Source organism: Galeopterus variegatus, unplaced genomic scaffold (genome assembly GCF_000696425.1).
Source record: "Galeopterus variegatus unplaced genomic scaffold, G_variegatus-3.0.2 Scaffold936, whole genome shotgun sequence".
Taxonomy (NCBI): Eukaryota; Metazoa; Chordata; class Mammalia; order Dermoptera; family Cynocephalidae; genus Galeopterus; species Galeopterus variegatus.
Genome location: NW_007727047.1, coordinates 384655 through 390698, shown reverse-complemented (window position 1 = coordinate 390698; position 6044 = coordinate 384655). Strand labels below are relative to the sequence as shown.

General features: G+C 51.2%; 1 long non-coding RNA gene across 1 annotated transcript in view; it reads right to left on the bottom strand.

Moving 5' to 3' along the window:
• The window catches only part of LOC103591176, a 12292-nt gene extending 6572 nt beyond the window's left edge, over positions 1-5720 (bottom strand). Inside the window, exons 1-2 of the long non-coding RNA XR_550551.1 lie at positions 4698-5720; positions 2753-2822 (exon numbers count right to left, since the gene is read on the bottom strand). This is a non-coding gene — a long non-coding RNA (uncharacterized LOC103591176). The remainder of the gene's footprint in view (positions 1-2752; positions 2823-4697) is intronic.
• Between the last annotated feature and the right edge of the window lie 324 nt (positions 5721-6044).

Genomic DNA, 6044 nt, shown 5'->3' with positions numbered 1-6044 from the left:
TAGATTCTGGCCAAGAGGTTACGGTATAGTTTCCCAAAGCATGCTTTAAGTAAAACATTAGTCTCCTAAGAGTCTGTAAAAAAGGATCCCCTAGTCTCAAATAAGTTTGAGAAATGCTGCATTCTAGAGCTCCCTCCTCTTAAAGATTCACAATGCTAATACTGTAATAAAGGTGCTAGAATCTTTTGGTAAAGAAATCTGTTGAACTGTGATTGACCTTGGAAAAACTACCTGTGACTATCCCTGAGGACTAGTGTTCTTCGGCTATCCTCAGGAATATGTTAGGTTAGGGGAAGAACAGGTACGATTCTAATATATTGAAACTGATGTCCTGAAGTACAGACAAGTTATCCTCCAACTTTCTTCTTATTACTACCATCACAGGAAGAATCCTGACGAGCCAGGTTATTGGTTGGACTGGCCACTGTGACAATCTTTTGTGGGATTTCTGATGCTCTGATACGCATCACTCTTTCTCCTGTTTGGGGAAGCCCATCCTTTGAGAACACAGAAGTTTTCCTTCTGGCTGAGGACTGGAGCTCTTGTGGACGTGCAAAGCTTCCACGGTGGTGAGAACTTCAGCGGATGAAGTCCACACTCGGCAGTCCCCGGGGATCTTGTAGGGGACCTGACCCACCAACTGAGACTTAGCTCAACAGGCCAACTTGCCTGTGGACAATAAATCCCAAGACTCTTTAAAAATCCCATTCAGTGCTCTCACTCCTCGTCATTAAGATGGCACTGAGCTGCAGGAGGCCAGCTGCTGCAGCTCCCACTTCTCCAAGCATTTCCTTGTGATCTGTCTGAAAAACTTATGTGGAACCTAAGTCAAGCAGAGGCCAATGCTTTCCACATAATGCCCCTCTAAAAGAGTCTCCATGGCCTCTAATGATCTGACAAAGCCCATGGGACTCAGTATTAATGGTGGAAGAAGGAAAGGAACATTAGTTTTACTGGGAAGTATTTTTATCTTGGAATACAAGCTCTCTGAGAAAAGGCCCATGACTATTGTCAGTATCAAGTACATGTGCTTAACAGCTTGCCATGGCTTCTTTAGTGTTTCTAACAGGACAAAGGTCTGTCCCTCCCTCTTCTCATTTTTTTTCCTGCTTTGTGAAGAAATGATGTAAGCTAAGAGAAGGTTGATTGTTGTAAAGGCGAGTCATAACTAAAGCCAAAACGTTTCATTATGTTAGTTATTATTTTAGTTATACTAAGTGTCCATTTATATTGTCAGGGCTAGGGCTCAAACCCTCCCAACCCGCTGTACAGACTGGGTCCCCAGACCCCTCACACGCAGGTCCATGCTAGGTAATTGGGAAAGATTCCAGGAGCTGTTGGCAGGTGACATGAGCTCAGTCCTCAGCTTCCTCACTGGCAGCAGCTTACGGGTCCAGCAGTGGCAGTGGCCTTGCAGAGCGTCCCGGGGGCACTAGCAGCAGCAGCCTCCAGCAGCAGTAGTGGCCTCCCCATGCCTTCCCCACGGGGAGGGAGCATCCCGGGGCTGGGACGCTCCCTGGATCGGAGCCACTCATCCTTATAAAGTCCATAACCCAGGACACCTGGGTGCACACGCGCAGTTACACTAGACAATAACCAAGGAACACCTGAGCGCATGTGCCTGTTTACATCAAATGCTCGGCAAGATTCTCAACATCTGAGGGGCCCTGACCATTTTTCCTATATTTTCCCAACAATTGTAGAACTGTAACATTTAAAAAACTTAACTGTAGACAGACTCCCCAAATTCACACACCAAATCAGAGTTCAGAATAATCGTTTCTTGTACTTAATAGAAATTTAGTCAAGATACTGAATTACAGAAGGCATTTGGAATTTTGTAGAAATTATAAATTTATAGGAAAAAAATTATTTCGTAGTTCTCTGAGGCAAAATTAGGTTTAAAAATGGCATAAAGATGCCAGTTTAGGATATTGTTCAGCTCAAGATAAAATACCATAAGGAAAGCCTACTGAAAATAGCACACTGCCTTCAGTACAAAAATTAGGCATTTTACAAAGATTAGAACTTTAGATATGCATGTATGCAGAGAAGTTAATTCTAATAAATATCTAAGACTCCCCTAATAAACGACTTTGCAAATTAGTGGCTGCTATATGCCTGAAACTGGAGGAACGTTTTTGTTAATACTGGCAGCAGATGCGGCCCGGTGGCGCACTGGATAGTGCGCCGCTTGGGAAGCGCGGCGGCGCTCCCGTCCGAGGGTTCGGATCCCACGTACAGGCCGGCTCCCGCTCACTGGCTGAGCGAGGCGCGGGAGCAACGCCGAGGCTTGCGATCCCGTCGCCGGTCCCCGGTCCGGTACGGGGGCAACACTGAGGGTTGCAATCCGTTGCCGGACATGGAAAAAGACAAAAAAGACAAAAAAAAAAAAAAATACTGGTAGCAGATGAACTACAACTATGTAATGAAATTTCCTGACACCAGTTCTATAGAAACTAGCTCTGACTGCTTAATTACGACATGGGAAAGCCAGGGATGGGTTTCCTGAGTTCAGGGTTTAACAGAGTAGCACCCGTACTTCACTTCTCCCCCCATCCCAGGTGGAAATGCTCTCTCTGAAGAGACACACGGCCACATGAAAGTTCTTTAAGTGAGCTTAACAAAGGTGGACGACCAAAGGCAATAGGAAGGCTGGTTGTGCAGAAAGGATGACAGCTGCCATTCTGGGATCAGCCCCTGGGTACCAGACACGTGCCTTACACCTTCCTCAGTGAAACCAAATACTCACATAGTATTCAGCAGAACTGACGGGACTTCCAGCCCTGAGAAGTCGCTTCAGAGGGAGGGAGCCAGCGCATCTGAAAAGACATGTGAGAAGGCTGTGAGCCGGGGGTCCCACCCGACGTTCTCAGTCCTCTCAGAGCGTCCTGCTGGGCCACCGTTTCCTCACTGTTCCCAGATGGTCCCCAATCACACTGACCCCGGGTGGGATTCTCTGCCACGTGTCCTGAGAGAGTCTTCATACACCCTTATAAGCACGTGGGCTGAGCTCTCAGGAAAGCACCCACCTCAAGATGCACCTGAGGGTCCACCAACTGCCCTCCTCCCACCCTCCTTTCCAAAGTAAACAGCCATTATGAGGCTAAAATGCAGCCCGGTGAATTTCCTTGTCCATACTCACTTGGAAATGCCTAGGCTGGGGAAAGGCTGCCTACTGGTTTCTAAGCAGGACGTGGAAACACGTATCCATGCCAGTGGCCGGGCTGGGACGTCTCTGAGATTCTGTTCCTATTCTTTTAGAAAAAGGGTTGTGGCTTCTGGGCACTGTGGGGTGTCTGGTACCCCATGCCCTGTGCTCACTCTGCTGGAGAGGGGCCCGCAGCCTTTGGCAAGGAACCTCTTACATGTGAGACCAGCAGCCCCATCTCTTCCATTAGGTTTCCAAAGTGAAAGGCCAGCCCCAAACACAAATGGATTGATTCTGTCCACTTGGCAGACTGTTCCAGGTCCTATGCCAAGGAAAATGTGAAAAAACAAACAAAAGGGCAAGTGCACTTTGTCTTTAACAAACGTCCATCTCCTGGCAATGGCAGGTTTGCCCCACAGCCTTTGAACAGAGGCAAGAGATGCCTGTTTCCCTCAGCTCTCCGTGTTTCACCAAACACGAGGAGGGGAGGCCTTCCCCTGACCGGGATGAGCAACACGGGAGCACTTTTGGGGGTGGAGAAGGGAGGGTAGGCTACAACACAGAGGGGCCTGCACAGGGGCAGGGGAGGGCCGGGGTGGCGGCACCCTCCCCCAGAGTGGCAGAGGGGCCTCCCTCAGTCCTGCAAAGCAGGAAGATGCAGCAGGAGCTGTCCCAGCTGAGACAGGGTGCAGTGGGGGCGAAGCCACTCTGTAGAAGTCAGGGGCTCTGGAGGGGCTGATGAAAACCTCCCGCTTCAGCTTTTATTTTACAGGTGGGAAAATCAACTGGGGTCTGGCTACTCTGATGGCCATGGTCACAGAGCTCAGTGGGGTCGGGCCTGGGTCAGAATCCAGGACAAGGCTCCACCAGATCCCCTGGATCCTAAAAGCTGGGTTGTCTACCCAGCATGGCACCCCTGACCCAATGCCCTGGTCCACACAGACAAGTCCCTGGAGTTTCCTTCTGTCCCATATGCCTCCTCACAGAGTGGCTATTTCCTCCCCAGCTGTCAATGCAGGGCAAGGGCCACACTGGGGAACTCTATCCAGCTAGGCCAACTTGGGGTAGAGGTGTCTGGCCTCACTTAGGGATAATAGGGGCTTAAAAGGTCTAAGGACACATTTTGAGCTTCTGCCTATACCAGGAATCCATTTCAGATAATCCCTCAGGTCATCTGTGTCTTCTCTGGGGACCATGTCAGATATTACCAGAAATCAGATGACCAGTTCAAATGAAGCCCCAGTATTGCGAGAGGGCAAAGCTGTACTCCTTAGCAGCCACCAGCAGGGATCAAAGCTCATTTAAAGCAGGGCCAGAGTTGTTTTCAACACTCAGGACAATTAAGGGGTTGAGGGATTGGAAACTTTGCCAATTCAGGAAGACTAAAAAACACATTACTTTGGGAATTTATGCAGGACAAAGAAATCAAGAAAGGAAAATGTGGGATGAGGGGGGAGTGGGAAGGGAGGGGGAGAGAGGAGTACTGGGGAGGGAAAAAGAAGGGGGAGAAGACAGAAAGAGACACGAAGAAAAAACTCATACCTACCCATGGCTTATGGCTCTGTGCATCTGAATCCACTTGCTCACTAAGCAGAGAGCAGAGTTGGAGCTGCCTTCCTGAGACAGGTGGTAAAGGAAGGGACGGGGCCACAGAGCCCCCGTGGCAGGTGGGGGGCTGGGAACCTAAACACACAGTGGGAGGAGGATGGGTCTGTGTGCACCGGGGTCAGTGTGAGCGCAGTGGTGGCGGCTGGTGCTGCCTGGGTGTGGGGCTGGGGCGCTGAGCCCCGACGAGGCCAAGCCACGGTGTTTCACGGAGAAGGGAGGGCTGACCAGGGCAGGAGAGCTGCAGAGTGATGGCATGGTTCTGGGTTCGGTGAAGGTGACCGCGAGAAGGAAGCCCTTCCTCTGCCTCGCCCACCCCAGCCTCTGGCCTCCTGTCTTGCACCTGGGCCTCTCCACCACACACAGCCCTTGCATTCTCTCAGCTGCACACGTGCCTGCAGTGTGCGGGACGCGCCCACTCCAGCCTGTCCTCAGGCTCCCATCACCTGGTCTGGGTGACAAGAAGGCTGGTTCCCAGCTGTGGGGTCCAGAAGCTGTGCTCAGCTGAGCTGAGGTGGGAAGATGCCAGCAGTGGAACAGGCTGGCTGAGTCCCATGGTGGATGTGAGGTGGGAGGGGTAAAGGCAGACCCCAAAATTCATCACTCTAGTGCCCCATGACTCGGACACTGCTGCGCTTGCCACGAGGGTGGGCGCTTCTCACCGTGCTCCACAGACACCCAAGGATGCCTCCTCTTCCAGCTGCGCCCACCTTCCAGCAGAGGGCAGTGCCCCTCAGGCCGAGTCTGAGCTTCCCGTCCGTGTCCCTGCACTGCAACCCAGCAGAGCAGCAGAGCTCGGGGGCCAAAGCCGGGAGTTCAGGCAGCTGGCCTAGTTGCTAATCACTGCTGTGCAGGGGGTTGCAAGGACAGCGTTCGCCTTCACCCCATTCAGCCTGCTTGTTCTGCTGTGGCTTTTGGCCCTGGTCACTCCTGCCCATTACCTACAGGCTGCTTTAGGTGTGTCATTAACATTAGGGAAACCACTGTCCTCTTGACTTCTCCACGGCTGTTCAGCAGGGGTTTAAGTTGACTCATTGGGGCTGGCCAGTTGCTCAGTTGGTTAGAACATGGTGTTGGTAACACCACAGTCAAGGGTTCAGATCCCCATACTGGCCAGCTGCCCAAAAAACACCCCAAACTCTACTCATTCGAGCCATGTAATAAGGCTGGCCTTTCGTGTAAGGCAATGATCTTTGACATTTCTTCACCCTCTGCAGAAAAATGCTGCTCACACACATACACACTCAAACGTGCAAAATTCCAGGGGCTTCTGAAGAGCCCCTAAGAA